This window comes from Cupressus sempervirens, chromosome 3, assembly GCF_028749045.1.
Source record: "Cupressus sempervirens isolate cs-2001-9-10 chromosome 3, ASM2874904v1, whole genome shotgun sequence".
Taxonomy (NCBI): Eukaryota; Viridiplantae; Streptophyta; class Pinopsida; order Cupressales; family Cupressaceae; genus Cupressus; species Cupressus sempervirens.
In genome coordinates this window covers 1,105,912,410-1,105,931,353 of record NC_143120.1, presented here as the reverse complement: position 1 = coordinate 1,105,931,353, position 18,944 = coordinate 1,105,912,410, and positions in this window count along the sequence as shown.

Genomic DNA, 18,944 nt, shown 5'->3' with positions numbered 1-18,944 from the left:
ACCTCATTGCCATGTGTCTCTGTGGGACCTATTTCTTGTGTAGGCCATAGGGTGATGCCAAGGTGGTGCCAGGTCATGCTGAGTTAGATGCTGAGTCTTCATGGGCCCAAAAATTTTAAAGAGCAAGCACAGTATATGGAGGATCTTTCACGATCATTGATCTCATAGGGATCAATGATTGAGGCTTTCTTGTAATATGAAGATGCAAGGAAATTAAAAATTATGGGGAAGTACCTGAAGAACACATGTGCCAATGAGCTCGGCTAAGGCATTGCCAGTCAAGGTTGGCAGTTGGGAGACTGCCACGGTTAGGGTTTTAAAAAGGTGGTTTGATTAGTTAGTTAGACATGGTCAACTGCATGGAGACTTTGCAGGGTGGTAGAAAATTGAATGAATATTGGCCCATGTGGCTCATCCTGGTGGCAGAGTTCAGTTGACTTGCTGACTTTGCTGATTCATGAGCTAGAAATGGAGGGGATTGAGTTTTGTTGTAGGATTATAACAACTCCTGAGTGAATGTTGCACTCCACCACCTCTGATCCTACCCATCTACTTGGTCAGAATGGTTTAATGGCATTGTTTGTTGTCTTCTCGAGTTGGAAAAATATCACATTTCATGGTATTTGATTCTGTGCCAAGGTTGGATTTACCCTAGATCTATATGATTATTCTTTGTAGGACTTAATGATGGTGGTTGTGGAGTAACTTTAGTTAGAAAATATCTTAGTTATGCTTGAGCTATAAAGGCAATTTTTGTAGATTTTGTTCTGGTCGACTCTTCTTTGACTTCTCTGATATTGCTCTACAATTTCACTATAAATTCCCTTTGCCTCTGAACTATATGTCATTTTTCCTTATCTCCTTCAGCCATTGATGTGAAGTGCAAGAACTATTTGCCTCTCATTGGTGTATTGTAGATATTTGCAATCTTGCATGACTGTATCTCTTTTGGCCTATGAATGGTATATAAGTGAATCCTCTCTTTCTTTGTGTCATTCATTTGTATTTTCTGATCTGCATGTGATTGTTAGATTAAAGCAAGTCTAGATGTGTATATCTTTTGGTGTCATGATGGTTCAATAGTGCATGTATAGGTAGAGATTTGTTTGAACACTCTATTTTGGTGCATCACCCCCTTAGGTTAGAATAGGTAGATTTTCTCCTATGCATTCCTTCTTCTTTTTCCTCTCCAAGAGTAGTTAGGTGCACCCTGATAGTAAAGGAATCCAGCCTTCTCTGGAGACTCAACCTCACAGTTCAAGTCCCACAACTTGGAGGTTGTTTCCATGTTTCACAAAGTTGTCCTTAGGTAAAAGCTTTGGACATGGGTGCAAACTTTTGTAACAACAATTTTTGGCACGCCCAGTGGGACAATATTCAGAAAACTTCAAGTCTACTAGTGTCAAAAGGAAGATTTCAAGATTAATACCAAGGAGATAGTACTGGCTTTGGTGTTCAAGCCTTCAAGAGGCTCATTCTTCAAGTACTTGGTGACTTTAAGCTTCAAATACATCTGGTTCCAGACCAAAGTTGTAGTAATTTATTCCCAAAGCTGAAACAAGGGCATCTTCTAGAGGTAAATTTTAGTACTAAGAGCTTTCATTTTCAAATCCTAGAAGGAGGAAGACTAGAGTATCTTCATCACCAGTTAAGAGTGCAATATTAATGAATACACCTGCAAGATCCATCTCTACTCCTCTTGCTATTAGATCTTAGTCTAGATTGCCATTAGCACATATCAATAGATCACTTGTCTATATGGCATAGCCCAGGGCTCATGCTTTTGTCACCTTTAATGGTGGAAGTCCTCTTTTATTGGCCCAAAGACATGACATACCAATAGCTGCACTCAAAAGTATACCAGAATTTACTAGTAAATCTTCTATCTCTCCCTCAAAACACATTTAAGAAGTTGCAAATGTCTGTAATATCCATGGTATTATAGAAGATGATGTTGTAGTTAGGCTTCTAGCCTCATTAATGAAAGGAAAAGCACTACAATGGTATAGAGGTTTTTCTCATGGTTCTATAACAAATTGGGATGGATTAGGAGCACGACTTTGCAAACACTTTGAGGACAAAAGGAACCATTTGTCACTTTTAGAATAGTTGACTACTATAAAAAGAGCCCTCCATGAATGTATGACCAATTTCAATTATAGATTTCAATAGACATGGGATAGAATACCTACTTCAGTAAAACCTACCCCTGGTAATGCTTTCCTACATTACCTAAGAGCTTTTAACAGTGACATTGCCACTACAATCCAAACTATGGGAGGAGATACCTTGCCTAATTCTTATGACATAGCAATAAAGTCAGAAAACATCCTAATACAAGGAGGTAAGTTAGCTCCAAGTCCTCTTATGCCTTCCTTTCTTGATGTTCCAAATCACCAACCAGCGATGGCTCCTCTTTCCACAACTTCCACATCACAATCCCTTGCTCTAGTCCCTCAAGCTTCCACATCTTCAAATGGAATAGATGAAATTGTTGGAAATGATTGAAAAGATCATGAATGAAGAATAATGGAACTAGTAAAGAATTTTTTCATTCATTTTTTTGTCATTGATGTCAAATTTACTGCTTGTAGGAATGACAATTGCTTAAGTGATCCAAATACTGTCAATTGGTTGATTGACAAGGAGGAGGCAATCAATAAGATGTAACTAAAGTACCTAGAGAAAGGTTGAAGTTATGATGTTGTAATGAAGTATAAGGATCAGCTAAGCCATTGATGAAATAGTGTATTGACGACATACTCTAAGACATAGGGAATGGACACACTAAGACACATAAAAAATGTAAGGTTTGACTAAGTTCATTTGTGAGTGCTAAGCAAGCTAGTTAAAGTTGAGCAAGTTCAACTTCAATGTGTGCTAAGCAATTCTTTAGGTGCCGAGTGATCCAAAATTCTATATATGCCGAGTAATAGAGATGTTCATATGTCAAGCTATACAAAATTCAACATGTGTCGAGTAACTCAGGATTCAATAGGAGCCAAGCACTACGGAGTAAATAGAAGCTGAGTGATTCAAGAAAAAAGTAGAAGCCGAGCAATACAGGAAAGCTTAAGGTGCCAAGCACTAGTAAATGTAGTAGAAGTCGAGTAACATAGAAGGAGCCTAGTATCAGTAAATGTAGTCGAAGTTGAGTAACATAGAAGGTGTCGAGCATCAGTAAACCAATGATGTCGAGTTGTTGCATTATTTGTTAAGTCAAAAGATTTGCCAGATCAATAAAAATAAGTTTGTTACATTGAATTTTGTGAAATAGTTGGATGATAAGGATGATGAGTAGATGTTACAAAATTTCATGTAAACCATGCAAAGCAGTTTTGAGTGAATACTGATGGATTATCATGAAGTTTCTAGAAGAAACAATTTGGAGGGAAAATAATATTGTTATCTCAGATCAAATCAAATTGATGAGCGAGAATATTTGAGTGGGAAATGAATAATAACACTTCTTTATAAGGAGTTATAGGTCAAAGATCGAAAGTCTAGAGGGAGTTGGTCATAAGTGTGGTCGTGTGAAGAAGCCAAGAGAAGGCTAGTGTAAAGTTTCAAGAAGAGGACACAGTGAGGAGTAAGCACAAAGCATCAAGACTTTGAGTTGATCAAGTGACCATAGAGTGCATTGGCATAATGAGTGGAAGAACTCAAGGAGATAGATCTTGAAGGGTGGACAAGTTGTCAGCACTGCAAGGAAGAAAAGCCAAGCAAAGAAAAGAACTGAAGAGTGATATGAAATCTGCAAGGCTAGAGTTGCAATATTTATTAGGTCAAAACCTTTCTAATACTTTCTTACCATTGTATTAGACATTGAAATCATACATTGCTAGGTTAGCTTAATAGCTAGGTGGATAAGCCTCAAGAAAAGGATAGAAGATCCCCAGGAGAATGATAGGAGATCCTTAGAGAGGGATAAAAGATCCTTTTGAGAAGGTGACTGTAAATCCCATGGACTTGGGTGGGCCTAACAGCTCTATGTAAATCCTTTAATGGGGTGGCATTCTAAATTGAATGTTCTTAAGTCCTCTAACAGGGCACACTCATAATAAGGTGTAGAAATCCTTTAACAAGGTCACATCTGATAGTGTATAAAGCCTTTAACAGGGAAAACCATCAGAAGTGGTTGAAATCAATTTTGTGGGTATCATCCCCACCCCAATTTTACCTTCTTATTCCTGGAGGGTTTCGAGGTCAAAAAAATCCTTTGTATTATAATGTGATGCATGTTTACTTTTCATGATTATTTAATGTTTAAATGAATGCATGATAATTTCAATTATATGCCATCAAGGATTTGACAAGAAAGTAAAAAGGTGAGTACTCCTAATTCACCCCCGTTTTATTAAAAAAATTGTATTGGACATTATTGGACCTTGAATAACTAATTCACCCCACTCCCCCCTCCCCCTCTTAGTTATTCTAAAAGAATTATAACATAAATCAAGGGGACGATGCAAAACATAGAGAACTTAGATAAAAGATTGCAGGGCCAAGAAAAGAAGCTAGAGGATAGCTTCTCTGTGATGTAGAAAGTGAGCAACAAGAAATTTCCCTTTTCTTATTTTATATGATATTCAAGCCTCTAATCAGATCTTTAAGATCAAACAACCAATCTTTCAAAGATCCACCAATTTCTCAATAAACCCCAAATCGGGTATGCCGGAAATAGTGCCAAAAACTTCACAGTTTCACATATTATTAGTAAATTTGAAAGTGAAAATTTTTATAGAAATTTCAGCAGCATAAAATCCTACAAAATGACATTTTCAGATCTGTATAACATTTACACAACAGCTCCCAAATGGACGATAAAAACAATGCTCATCAGGCTCTCGAAAATAACGTAGAATAGCCCGAAAATACCACAAAAACACTGATAATATATCATAGAAGTATAATCATGACCAAATACATATATTTTGATCTATTTTAACATCTAAATGTCTGATATACAGCAGCAACCCCAAACTGATATGAAATACTCAACTGAGAACACCAAACTCTTACAAAAATCACACCCGAAAACCCACAAATCTGCACTGTTCAGCACAAAGGAAAACTCTGTATGAGCATGCACATGGAATGGCTTCAAACTCACATCCTTATCCTTCCTAGAAACCTACAAAATCACATTCTTGGGTCTCCTTCTCCACAGGTTTGGCAGCCTCTAAAGAACAACAAAGAAATGAGCAAAAATCAAGTTCTGGAATCAGCGCAAAATGCCTCCAAACCCCTTAAAAGAGGGAATAACCCTAACTCACGTCCAAGAGGGGTTAATAAAAAATATTTTAATTATAATATTCATTTATTAGTCCATTAGCTTCCAAATATTATCCCCTTTTTCAAAAACTTCACCTTTTTGGGCCTGCCTGCCTTAACAAAGATTATTATTTTTAATTATTTGAAAAGGGGACATGACAAGTCCTCCCCTTCCAAATATTGCTTGTCCTAAAGAAATGGCTAAACAATAAACCAATCACTCCACCTGGATCCCAAATGTAGTCATGAACTATACTACTGTCAATTAACACAGGGTCCTGCAATATCCTCTGCAATATAACCAAGAGGAATCTATAATCAAACTGACAATTACAGCTCAACCAAACTCCAAAGTCACAACTTCCACAGTCAGAAACCCATGAGACACAAACTCTTAGAACATCAAAACCCAAGTAAAGTGGACAAATCAAACTACCAACATAGTAAATACCATCAACGCATCCCATTGGCCTATATGAAATGTACAATCCAACTCTGTAACAATGGTGAATGCTCCCAAATGAAACTGTACCAACTGTGGAGAATCCACTCACTATAAAACTCCTGCACTCAACACAACTCTACAAATCACTGGCCACTGTCTCATAACCATAACTCCCATGCACCCCTGATGGTGAAAAGCCATCACAAGATAAACATCAAGAAATGGAACCCAAACCAAATTTTCCATGAACAAGTGATACAACCCACTGTGACTGATCACGAGCTAAGTGAGGAGATGTCATAGCCAAAGGAGTAGAATCAATAACAACACATGCTGAAGCATCACTCCAAAAATCTTGCTCTAAGTCATGTATTATCAAGCTATCAACTGCAGAACCTATCACCATGTCGTGCCCATCACAACTCTCATCTCGAGGCGTCAAACTATCTCATAACTAACGATAAGCACTAGGAACCAAAGTACATCTCTGTATCATCATCTCACCAACATGGTCATCAAAGGTAAATTGGTGAGCATACCTCACAATGTAATGTCGATAGAATGTGCCAATCTCAGTCAGTGGCTCAGACTGCAATCCAGATGTAACTAACTGCAATCGATCACTAATCAAGTTGGAACTAACTAATACCTTTGAAGACATCACCAAGGGAGTAGTATTACTAGTAGGAACCATGCCAATTGTCAGCTCACCAACATCACACATGGTCTTTGATACAACATCTCTAGTCTCCGTGCCTTTAGTACTAGAGGTCACCACCATGTCAGGCATACCACAACAATCTATTGCAGCACCCAACTTGACTAAACCTGACTCTAGTGGGGATGAACCCAATATGCCAATGTTAGTATTAAGGATGGATGCATCCCCATCTCCACTCTCTTTGAAAATCTCAACCATGGACATCCTCGAATCACCAGACACCACAACTTGTGACTGTATAGAATCTAGTAAAGACTGTAGTTGCTCTAACTCCATGGTCACCTTAGCCAAATGAAATTGTGACTCCTTGAAAACCAACTATGTACTCTCAAGAATCTTAGAAGTCACCTCAAGCTGCTGGGTAAGCTCACTCACCTTATGTTCCTTGACCAACAATGCATCGTATGATGTACTGCCCCACTTCATAAGATAATCTCTGTCGGCTACCAACTGCATATAGTTTTGTCTCAAAATCTAGATAGCCTCCCATAAAGAGTGGAACTCTGTCAAGGAAACATAACTACCTCCCTACTCATCACTAGTAGGAGAACTCCATCCATAAACTGCTAACAATTGACAAGCAGCATCAAAATGTTGGCAAGCGATAGCAATGTCTCACTCACTAACTCTCAATTGACTAGACACATGATGGCACTGGCTAGACTGTATCCTACAAACCTCCTCTGATGCACTGTCTAAAGGAGCGTCCTCAAGGTTACTGGTCTCTAGAGTATTACCATTCATATCATGAAAATCAACTCTAAAGCTCATATCAACATATGGAGTATCAAAAATTGTAGCACTACTATCCAACTCCTATGTACCAAAAGAAACCACCAAGGAAACTAAGTATTCAAAACTGCCCACTGCATCCTCCTGGATGTCATCAATGCCAATATGATCATAGGACTCATCTGTACACACTGCCAAATATGAAAGATCATCAACACATTCCAGCAAGTATGGTTGACTGGATATATGAACACAACCCAACACTGGTGTATAAAAACTAATACCAGCATCGGACAAGCTGTTGGCACAAGAAAAGACAACACCGTGCAATCTGCTAATCAAATCCATGATAGCACCCAAACAATCACTGCTACCAAAAAGTGTTAAAGATTTCCAGTCAACTGAATCCCAAATGCCAATATAACAATCTCAAGTCCATATCCATAAACTATAATCAGCTAGTAACTCAAGCAAACTCCTCACCTGAGTAATATGACCAATACCAACTAACTCCACATACATGTCTGACATTGTCCCTATATCCTGGATGTGAATGCAAGATGAACTCGCAACATTATCAAAGACCACATATGATCTACCATTCATAGAAAGTTGAATATCAGGAGTGCAAGATGAAACTAAACTCAACTCCAGGCCATGCTTATCCCCATGCTCTCCCAGTCTTGTAACACCAATGGAGTATTCACCAAAGAAACTCGAGTGTCCTTAAGCTCGTGAGAAATCCTATCAACTTCCTCCTCCTTCCTCCTCAAGGCATCTAAATAGTCTCTGACAAGGCTAAGAAGATGGTCATGATTTGATAGAAGATGTAAATAACTCAACTTCATCGTTCCCATTCTTTCCCTAATCGCTTGTAAGTCAACAGAAGGAGACTTTTCCTGAACTCCCTTATGTCTACCCTGTAACTGAATCATCTGAATGTGCCCCTCTATCATATCCTGCATCCTGTAAAGATGAGATAATGAAGTCACAATACTATCTTTGTTCACCTTTAGCTAGCTAGACAAATCATGTGAAGTACTACCTGCCTCAACCTCACGTGATGAAGCATCTAACTGTGCCTGGTACTCTTTCTTAGCAAAGTCATGAATGCTCAATGTCTGCTCATCTCTACTAGGTATCTCACCATCATACACAACAAAATCCTCATAATCATCATCTAAACCCACTACCTCTTGTGGCAGAGTAGAATCTGAGACCTCTACCTAGCTATAAGCTAGTTTCTCAAACTCCTCATGCAAATTCTTGGTAATTGTGTCATCTGCCTTATCAAAAAATCTGCCAAATAGAAATCCAGTCAACTTATCCACCTTAGCTGGGTCGGACGATATGTCATTCATCATATGGTGGTGCTCGACCAACTATTCAGACATGTCATGGCTTATTTTCCTAAGTTTATCTCGAATGTCTAAATAACCATCCTTCTTACTATCCCGACTCTGGATATCAATTATCCAAGATTGTGTCCTCTGAGACTCTGTACTATACCTGTCCATTTTGGATAATGTACATTGTAACCCCAATAGGTTATAACTTCTGCAAACACCAATAACTAACATGCAAATGATTAGAAGTAGCATGCAACCATAGATTTTGACATGCAGCTGATTAGAAGCAACATGCAACCACCAAATTCACCAAGAACTAACATGCAAATGATTAGAAGTAGCATGCAACCATATATTTTCACATGCAGCTAATTAGAAGCAACATGCAACCACTAAATTCACCAAGAACTAACATGCAAATGATTAGAATTAGCATGCAACCATAAATTTTGACATGAAAGATTTCGATAATTGTCAAAACTGACATGCAAACTTCTACAAACCCTCAGGCTAGCAAGATCATAGCTCTGATACCACTAAAATGTCCCTTTTCTATTTTTATATGATATTCAAGCCTCTAATCAAATCTTTAAGATCAAATAACCAATCTTTCAAAGATCCACCAATTTCTCAATAAACCCCAAATTGGGTATGCCGGAAATAGTGCCAAAAACTTCACAGCTTCACATATTATTAGTAAATCTAAAAGTGGAAATTTTTATAGAAATTTCAGCAGCATAACAGCCTACAAAATGACATTTTCAGATTTGTATAACATTTACACAACAGCTCCCAAATGGAGGATAAAAACAATGCTCATCGGGCTCTCGAAAACAACATAGAATAGCCCGAAAACACCACAAAAACATTGATAATCTGTCATAGAAGTATAATAATGACCAAATAAATATATTTAGATCTATTTTAACATCTAAATGTCTGATATACAGCAGCAACCCCAAACTGATATGAAATACTCAACCGAAAACACCAAACTCTTACAAAAATCACACCCGAAAACCCACAGATCTGCATTGTTCAGCACAAAGGCAAACTCTGTATGAGCATGCACATGGAATGGATTCAAAATCCCATCCTTAGCCTTCCTAGAAACCTACAAACTCCCATTCTTGGGTCTCCTTCTCCACAAGTTTGGCAGCCTCTGAAGAACAACAAAGAAATGAGCAAAAATCAAGTTCTTGAATCAGCACAAAATGCCTCCAAACCCCTTAAAAGAGGGCATAACCCTAACTCACGTCCAATAGGGGTTAATAAAAAATATTTTAATAATAATCTTCATTTATTAGTCCATTAGCTTCCAAGGATTATCCCCTTTTTCCAAAACTTCACCTTTTTGGGCCTGCCTGCCTTAGCAAAGATTATTATTTTTAATTATTTGAAAAGGGGACATGACAAAGTGGTGACTTTAGAGAGACAGCAAGCTCAAGGTAGTAAGGCTCACCAATTGTAATATTAAACTCTAAATAGTGGTAGGCCTCCAAATCATAATCATGAGAACAATTATTTCGATCAGAATAGACAAATAGCCATGCTTCAACCTCAAATGTAAACCAAAGTAGGGCCATAGTCCCTTAAAACAATATGGCCCAAGATCAAGATTTTCATCCCTCCTGTAACTACTCCTATGCTCATTGCATGTATTAGAAGGCTAAATCTTTTTTGGCCTTGACCATCTAAGAGCCTGTAGCAAGACAATCATACAAGGAGGACCAATTTAAGGATGCCTCATATATGCAAGGACAAGGTGATTTCTCCTTTATGAATCATCAAGTGGAGGAACATTATAATGTAAACAAGGATTCCATTGCTCACAACACTAGGAGCAAGAGAAGAGATATTAAAGATGCTACCCCTCCTCCTCCCAATCATGCCTAAACTTCAAATGCAATACCTCATGAACAAGTAGTAAATGATCAATCAAATACCTTTCAGCAGAAAAGGCAAAATAATAGCAGAAAGAATGTAGTTGATCCTCGGGTTATTCCATCTCAACCTCCTACAAATGTAGCTTCCAAGGCTTCTACCAAAGTTCCTAGAATGCCATTCAGTGTGGTAGAGCAAATGAAGAAGACAAATGTGAATACATCGATGTGGGATGCTATTGCTAATATACCCATGCAAAAGAGGTTGTTGTAGCAAGAATTAGAAAGTATTGAACAAAAGGATCAGCCACCCAGCATGGAAAGTGCCACAAGCCTCGTACAACCATCAAGGGAGGAAAAAAAAAGTAAAAAGGTTAGACCCCCTCCATTCTATGTTTCTCTAATTATAGGAGGTAAACTAGTCCACAATTGCATGATTGATTCAGGGGCTAGTAGTGTATGTGTGAATATGTGGCCTATGCTAACACACACACTTCAACACGATCATTGTTTGCGGATTCACCCCGGAATGAACATTGGATTTTTCATCCAAAAATTTGCTGGCAAGGTGACCTGTTGCCTTGTTTCTAAAGGGAATTACTTGTTAGATATCCTCACATTTGAGGTGTTAAGCAACCAGACCCTCTACGAATGAAGGATTTAAAAGAAAATGCGACTAATCTATATGAGAATGCAAATTAATCTAGAATGAAGTATGCACATTTAATCTAAGAACATGTAAAAGAAAACTATGCTAAAATGTATGCATATTATGCTAAATGAGATTAAACTAGAAAATGAATATCTTATGAAAATAGTGAGCTCAAATGAATGCACAATCCAGTAGCAATTCGATGCAAATTATCATTCAACCTCCCTCCTGAAATGAAGAGAGGAGGGTCTCTTATATAGATTTTCTTGAAAACCTCTAACGGTTGAGATTGATTTTAATCAATGGTCAGATTGAAGATGAAGTTTAGTCATAAAGGAAGATTCCCAAATTAGAGGGAGTTAACTGATTTCTTTTGAGTAGAATAAAGAGTTAACTAATTTCTTTTGAGTAGAATAAGGAGTTAATTGATTTAATTCCTTTTGAACTAAAGAGAGATTTTGGTGAGATATTTAATTTAATAAAATGAGATATGCTCTCATAATTACCTTTTCTATTTAATTAAATAATTCTATTTAATTAATTAGAGACACTTTTCTTATTTAATTAAATAGCTTCATTTAATTAATTAGGAATGGCTTCCCATTTAATTAATTAGAAGTAAGTTCTCCATTTAATTAAATATATTTTTTAAATTAATTAAAATAGGCACATTTATTAAATTAAATAAATTTAATTTCATAGTACATTAGCCTTAGGATATAATTTAATTTAATTAAAGTATAAGTACTTAATAATTAAATTAAATATTAATCAATAGGTTTAATGTGACTAATATGAGTAAATACTATAGGAATTAAATAATAAGCATGATGAATGCAGATTAGAGTTTTCTGCATCTGAAATTTAAGTTAAGTAGTGAGTACCAGAATAAGAATTGCCTTTAGAATAGGTCTTAGAATTGATCAGAATATATCAGAATTGGTGATCATGGAAATGAGCCAATTTTGGGGTATTACAAGTAGTCCAGTGATGCCTAGGTGTGTTGCTGATGCTTTGGAAATAAAATATGAGCCCATTGTTAAGGATGTATTACAGTTGGATGGTAGTACTGTCAAGATTGTAGGGATCCTTAGGAATGTGGAAATGGCCCTACATGCATGTCTTGGTTGTACTATAACTCAAGATATATCCATTGCTGAAGTCAAGCCACATTTTGCCATTTGCTTGTCAAGAGACTTCATTGCCCAAATAGGTGGTTATCTTCTGATTGGTCATATATGTCTTTTAGGACAAGGTACGAGACCAAAACTTCAATCATAGTAGAGCCTCAAGCCCTACATCATACTAAACCCTACACCCCTAATCTCATCAACATGAATTGCACTATCCTAGAAATGGATGAGAATGACATAATGAATGAGCCTACCACTTCCCTAGTAAAGATACCTAATTTTCTCTTAGATGGATGGGCTAATGCATATCAATTTGATCCTATGCCAGAATCCCTTGAGATAGGCCTCAGTACATATTGTATATTAGAGAAGGATGCTCTAGTTCTCAATCTTGTGGAGACTAAAGAAGATGTGAGTGGGATATGGAGTATGTACTTTGATGGATCAAGGAATAAGAATGGATAAGGGGCTGGTGTGATGTTGATTTCTCCTGTACAAGTAAGGTACTACTTCTCCTTTAGGCTCCATTTTAGTTGCACTAATAAGGTGGCCGAGTATGAATCCTTGATTTAGGGTCCCCTACTTGCTCAGAAAAGAGGAATTCAAGCCTTAAGTGTATATGGAGATAGTGAGTTGGTGGTTAATCAAGTGAGAAATCAGAATATCACCAAGAATGGATTGCTCAAGTCTTATAAACATAGGGTATGGGATTTTCTTAAGGGTTTCGATGCATTTAATATTCAAAGCATCCCTAGAAAAGAAAATAGACATGCTGATAGACTTGCAACAATAGGTGCATCTCATGATGTGCTAGGGAATCTTGAGGAGAAGAAGAAGCAAAAAATCAAGATGGTGGTAAGGACTTCCATCCTTAACAACAACATCCATTAGCAAGTGTTTGAATCTGATGAAAAAATTGTAAGCTTCTTGCATAATGAAGCAAAATTTTTAAAATAGAAACTAGTTGAGACTGTAGGATCAGTATGGTGATCAAATCATTAATCTTGGTTCCAACAAATTGCCTAAGGGTCTCATTACCTTAGAGAGTTTTTTCAATCTTGATGACCAAGCGAGAGGTAGAGTCATGAACCTAGCTACTAACAAAGACGATCACACCCCAGTCACGGTTGCTAATGGAAAATCCTTAAACATGGGGAAGGTATGTTCTAAGATGAGCAAGAGAACTTTATTCATCTATGTCAAGAATTTAATAATGTATTTTCTTGGACGTATGATGATTTAAAGGGTTTTAACCCAAGGTTATTTCAGCATACCATAGATTTAATTGATAATATCAAACCAGTAAGACAAAAATAGAGGCTAGTGAATCCCAAAATTGAACCCTTAATGAGAAAGGAGCTATCTAAATTGATTGAGGCCAATATAATTTTTCCCATCAAGCACTCATCATGGGTAGAAAACCTTGTCCTAGTTAGGAAGAAGAATAGAGAAATTAGATTGTGTGTGGACTTTAGGGATCTTAACCAAGTGTCCCTTAAAGATCACCATCTTCTCCCTTCCATGGAGTAGATTTTGTCCAAGGTCAGCGGTTCAAAGAGGTTTTCATTTCTTGATGGATTTTCTGGCTACAATCAAGTGCTAGTCAAAGAGTTTGATAGGTACAAGACTTCATTTACTACCAAATGGGGTACCTATTCTTATTGTAAGATGCCATTTGGGCTAACCAATGTAGGTGCTACATTTTAGAAGGCAATGGAGATGGCCTTCAAAAACATGATTGAAAAGTTTGTATTAGTTTACAATGATTATATCACAGTGTATTCAAAGAATGTAGAAGATCATTTTGATCATTTAAGATAGGTGTTCTTAAGGTGTAGGGAGTTTGGGGTATCCCTTAACCCAAGAAAGTGTGTCTTTGCTACCAATCAAGGAAAATTATTAGGACACATTGTATCTGAGGATGGTTTAACCATTGATCCAAGAAGAATGAAAGCAATACTTTCTCTCCTTCTTCCTATACATAGGAAAGGGCTGCAAGTTTCCTTGGTAGGAAAAATTTTGTGAGAAGATTTATCCTTAATCTTGCTACCATGGTAAAACCACTTACAGCTATGCTCAAGAAAAGTATGGTCTTTTCATGGACTAAAGAAGGGAAGGAAAGATTTGAAGAGATCAAGGTAGCCATAGCCTTAGCCCCTACTCTTATTAATCCAAATTTTGAAAAGGATTTCATCCTTTATACCCTAGGTGGTGAGTCAAGCATTTCTACTGTCTTGACTCAAACAAATGATAAAGATGAAGAGCAGCCCATAGCCTTCTTTAGTGAAGGGCTTAAAGAGTATGAAGACAAATATAGCTATGTAGAGAAGCAAGCCCTTGTAGTCATCAAAGCTTTAAAGAAATTTAGACAACTCTTGTCTCATAATAAAATTCATCTATTAGTACCCCATGCAAGTGTGAAGGATTTCCTTTTGAGCAAGGATATTAGTGAGAAGAGAGCTAGTTGGATTACTAAAGTAATGGAATATGATGTTGACATCTAGATCACCAAGCTGGTAAGAGGGAAAGGGTTGTATAAATAGATGATATCATATCAGGAACCAGATGAGGAAGTCACTGCGATACTAACATAACAACAAGAGACAAGAAATGATGACCCATAGAATTAGATGGATGATATGACGAATTTCTTATTGGGTAATGGATATCCTCAAGGATTAGATAAAACTAAAAGGAGACAGTATAGATTACAATCAAATCCTTATGTCATAGTCGACGGTATTCTTTTCAAGAAAGATTTTAATGAAGTCATATTAAGATGCATTGACATGGACCAAGCTAAAAGAATGATCAAAGAGCTTCATGATGGTCCTGATGGTGGTCACTTCTCAGCAAGGACAACTACAATGAAGATCATGAGGGCTGGTTACTATTGGTCATCCCTATTCTATGATTTTCATAGGTATGTGAGGAAGTGTGAAAAATGTGCCTTATTTTCTGGTAAGCAAAAGATTGCAGCTCTTCTTCATCCCATTCAGGTGGACTGGCCTTTTTCTCAATGGGGATTGGATTTCATAGGCCCTATCAATCATCCCTCTAGTTTTGGTCACAAATTGATTCTAGCTTCTATAGAATACTTCACCAAATGGAAAAAGGTAGTTTCATTGAAGGATGCCACATAATCTTCAATTGTTGAGTTCCTTGATGGAATTATGAATAGGTTTGATGCCCCTTCAACCATTATTTTAGATAATGCAAAATCTTTTGTAGGAGCTTAGATTTGTGCATAGGTAGTTGACCATAACATCTACTTGAGCACATCCTCAAATTACTATCCTCAACGCAATGGTTTGGTTGAGTCATCCAACAAAAATCTGATTAGGATTATGAAAAGAACTATAGAGGATAACCATGTGTGTTGGCATCAAAAGTTGAGAACTACACTGTGGGCTGACAGAATAACACCTAAGAGGTCAATAGAAAATTTTCCATTTATGTTGGTATATGACAGAGAAGCAAGGTTTTCAATTTCATTAGAATTCTCATCCCTAGAACTAGCTCATTAGTTGGAGCTAATTAAAGATGATGCCATGATAGGGAGGATGGCAGAGCTAATGGAGCTGGAAGAGAAAAGAAGTTAGGCCATGCAGACCCTAGAAACACATCAGCAGTAGGTGAAAGGGAGCTTTGACAAGAAGGCTAAGGTCAAAATCTTTAGAGAAGGTGATTTGGTTTTGAAATGGGATGTAGACAGGGCAAAACCAGGGAGGCACTCAAAATTTGATGCACTATGGAGTGGTCCCTATGTGATTTTCAGTTGCAAGCAGGCCAATGCTTTTCAATTAAGCAAGCCTGGTGGTGAAATTTTTCCTATCCCAGTCAATGGGATCTATCTCAAACCATGTTTTTGATAGGGGTTGAGGTTTTTTGTACATAGGTAACTTAGTTTTCTTCCCATTTTTTCCCAGCTTTCCAAGAAGTGCACGAGCACATGTGTTTTGCTGAGGTTGCAGAGTTGAAAAGAGTTTTTGGTGTTTTGCTACTACAGAGGTAGGGTTAGGGTTTCACAGTGCACTAATCCATAGTTTTTACAACTCTATGCCCAATGGATGCATAAGGCCACTGGTCATACACATAGCTAGCTTGCGTCCCCTCTGAGTCACCAAAGATGTTACCATTTTTTGCCTCTCACCAAAAATTTGAATTTGAGTGCTTGAGCCCACCCAAGGGTCGCCTTCCATCTTTAATATTATTTTAATGCCCCAAAAATACAAAAATAAAATAATCAAACCTTCTCCTTTCCCATAACTTTTCATGCCGCCAGATATTTGGCGATCTATGGTGGGCGCTTTCCCACATTTTCAAAACAAGCAACCTTTACATAATGTAGGGAAGCCCCTTTGCGCTGCGTAGTAGGTGGGTCTGTGTTCTTTTGTGGGCCGCGGAGGGAAAAAGTCTCAGTCTAGTTGGCATTTTGGTTGGCACTCACTTTCTTGCATTTTAAGTTTTGTCAGACTTCCTGACAATGCGGACAAGCACATTTTTGCCACATGTCCTCATGGGCCCAAAGGAATAAAAGCTAAAGTTATAGTGACATCACATCTTCTTAGTTGTACCTTCAAATATCAGATTCAAAAAAATCAAGGGCTGGCACTTCCTCACATCATGAAAGTGCAAGGATGTTAAGCAATACGAGCATGTGCATCACTTCCATGTGTCTCTGTGGGATATGTTTCTTGTGTAGGCTATAGGGTGATGCTAAGGTAGTGCCAAGTCATGTTGAGTCAGATGCTGAGTGTTCGTGGGGCCAAAAATTTTAAAGAGCAAGCGCAGTATATGGAGGATCTTTCACGATTGTTGATCTCATAGGGATCAATGATCGACACTTTCTCACAATTTAAAGATGTAAGGAAATTAAACATTGTGGGGAAGCACCTGAAGAACATAGGTCCCAACAGGCCTGGCTAAGGCATTGGCAATCAAGGTTGGTAGTTGGGAGACCACCACAGTTAGGGTTTTAAAAAGGTGGCTTGGTTAGTTAGTTAGATGTGGTCAACTACATGGAGACTTTGTGGGGTGGCAGAAAATTGAAAGACTATTGGCCCATGTGGCTCATCTTGGTGGTAGAGTTTGGTTGACTTGCTAACTTTGTCGATTCATGAGCTAGAAATAGAGGGGATTGAGTTTTGTTGCATGATTTGATCCTCATGATCAATTCTAACCAATCTTGAGTGAATGCTACACTCCACCACCTCTGATCCTACCCATCTACTTGGTTAGAATGGTTTAATGGCACCGTTTATTGTCTTCTCAAGGCCCTATTTTGGTAAAATATCAGATTTCATGGTATCTATGTCTGTGCCAAGGTTGGATTCACCCTAGATCACCATGATTATTCTTTGTAAGACTTAATGATGGTGGTTGTGGAGTAACTTCAGTTAGAAAATATCTCAGTTATGCCTAAGCTATAAAGGCAATTTTTGTAGATTTTGTTCTGGTCAACTCTTCTCTAACTTCTCTGATATTGCCCTGCAATTTCACTATAAATTCCCTTTTCCTTTGAACTGTATGACATTCTGCCTTATCTCCTTCAACCATTGATGTGAAGTGCAAGAACTATTTGCCTCTCATTGGTGTATTGTAGATATTTGCAATCTTGCATGACTGTATCTCTTTTGGCCTATGAATGATATATAAGTGAATCCTCTCTTTCCTTGTGTCATTCATTTGGGTTTTCTGATCTCCATGTGATTGTTAGATTAAAGCAAGTCTGGATGTGTATATCTTTTGGTATCATGATGTTTCAATAGTGTATGTATGGGCAGAGATTGGTTTGAACACTCTATTTTGGTGCATCACCCCCTTAGGTTAGAATAGGTAGGTTTGCTCCTATGCATTCCTTCTCCCTTTTGCTCTCCAAGAGTAGTTAGGTGCACCCTGATAGTAAAGGAAGTTGACCTTCTCCAGAGACTCAACCTCATAGTTCAACTCCCACAGCTTGGAGGTTGCTTCCATGTTTCACAAGGTTTTCCTTAGGTAAAAACTTTGGACATGGGTGCAAACTTTTGTGACAACAATCATCAACAAAGATTTCAAATCTCAAAATGTCTTTACATTTTTCCACCTTGATGTACAGGTTGCTATTGTCATTTGTTATCTCAAATCCTATCTTCACAAGGTATTTATACAGTCTCTCATACCATGCTCTAGCTACTTGCTTTAGACCATAGAGTGCTTTATGCAGTTTGCAAACCATATCCTTGCTATTGTCATCAAAAAATCCCTCTAGTTGCCCTATGTAGACTTCCTCTTCTAGTATACCATTCAAAAAAATAGACTTTACATCCATCTGATAGACTTTGAAACCTTTGTAACTAGTATATGCAAATAATTTTCTTACTCCTTGTATTCTTGCAACAGGGGAAAATGTTTCTCCATATTCTAGTCCTTCTTCTTATGCATAGCATTTGCAAACTATTCTGGCCTTGTTTCTTGTTATCTCACCATTCTCATCAAGTTTGTTCCTAAAGACCCATTTGGTACCAATTACATTCTTATCAACTAGTCTAGGAACTAGAGTCTAGGTTTTGTTCTTCTTAATCTGATCTATCTCCTCTTCCATAGCTTTATGCCAATTATCATCTTGTAGTGCATCTTTCACTATTTTGGGTTCAATCTTTCTCAACAGACATGATTCATTCCTTAGTCTATTCATTGTCATTGGTATTGTATCTTTATCACTAATGATTTGTTCTACAAGGTGATGTCTTCTCACATAGCTGGATAGTCTTTGT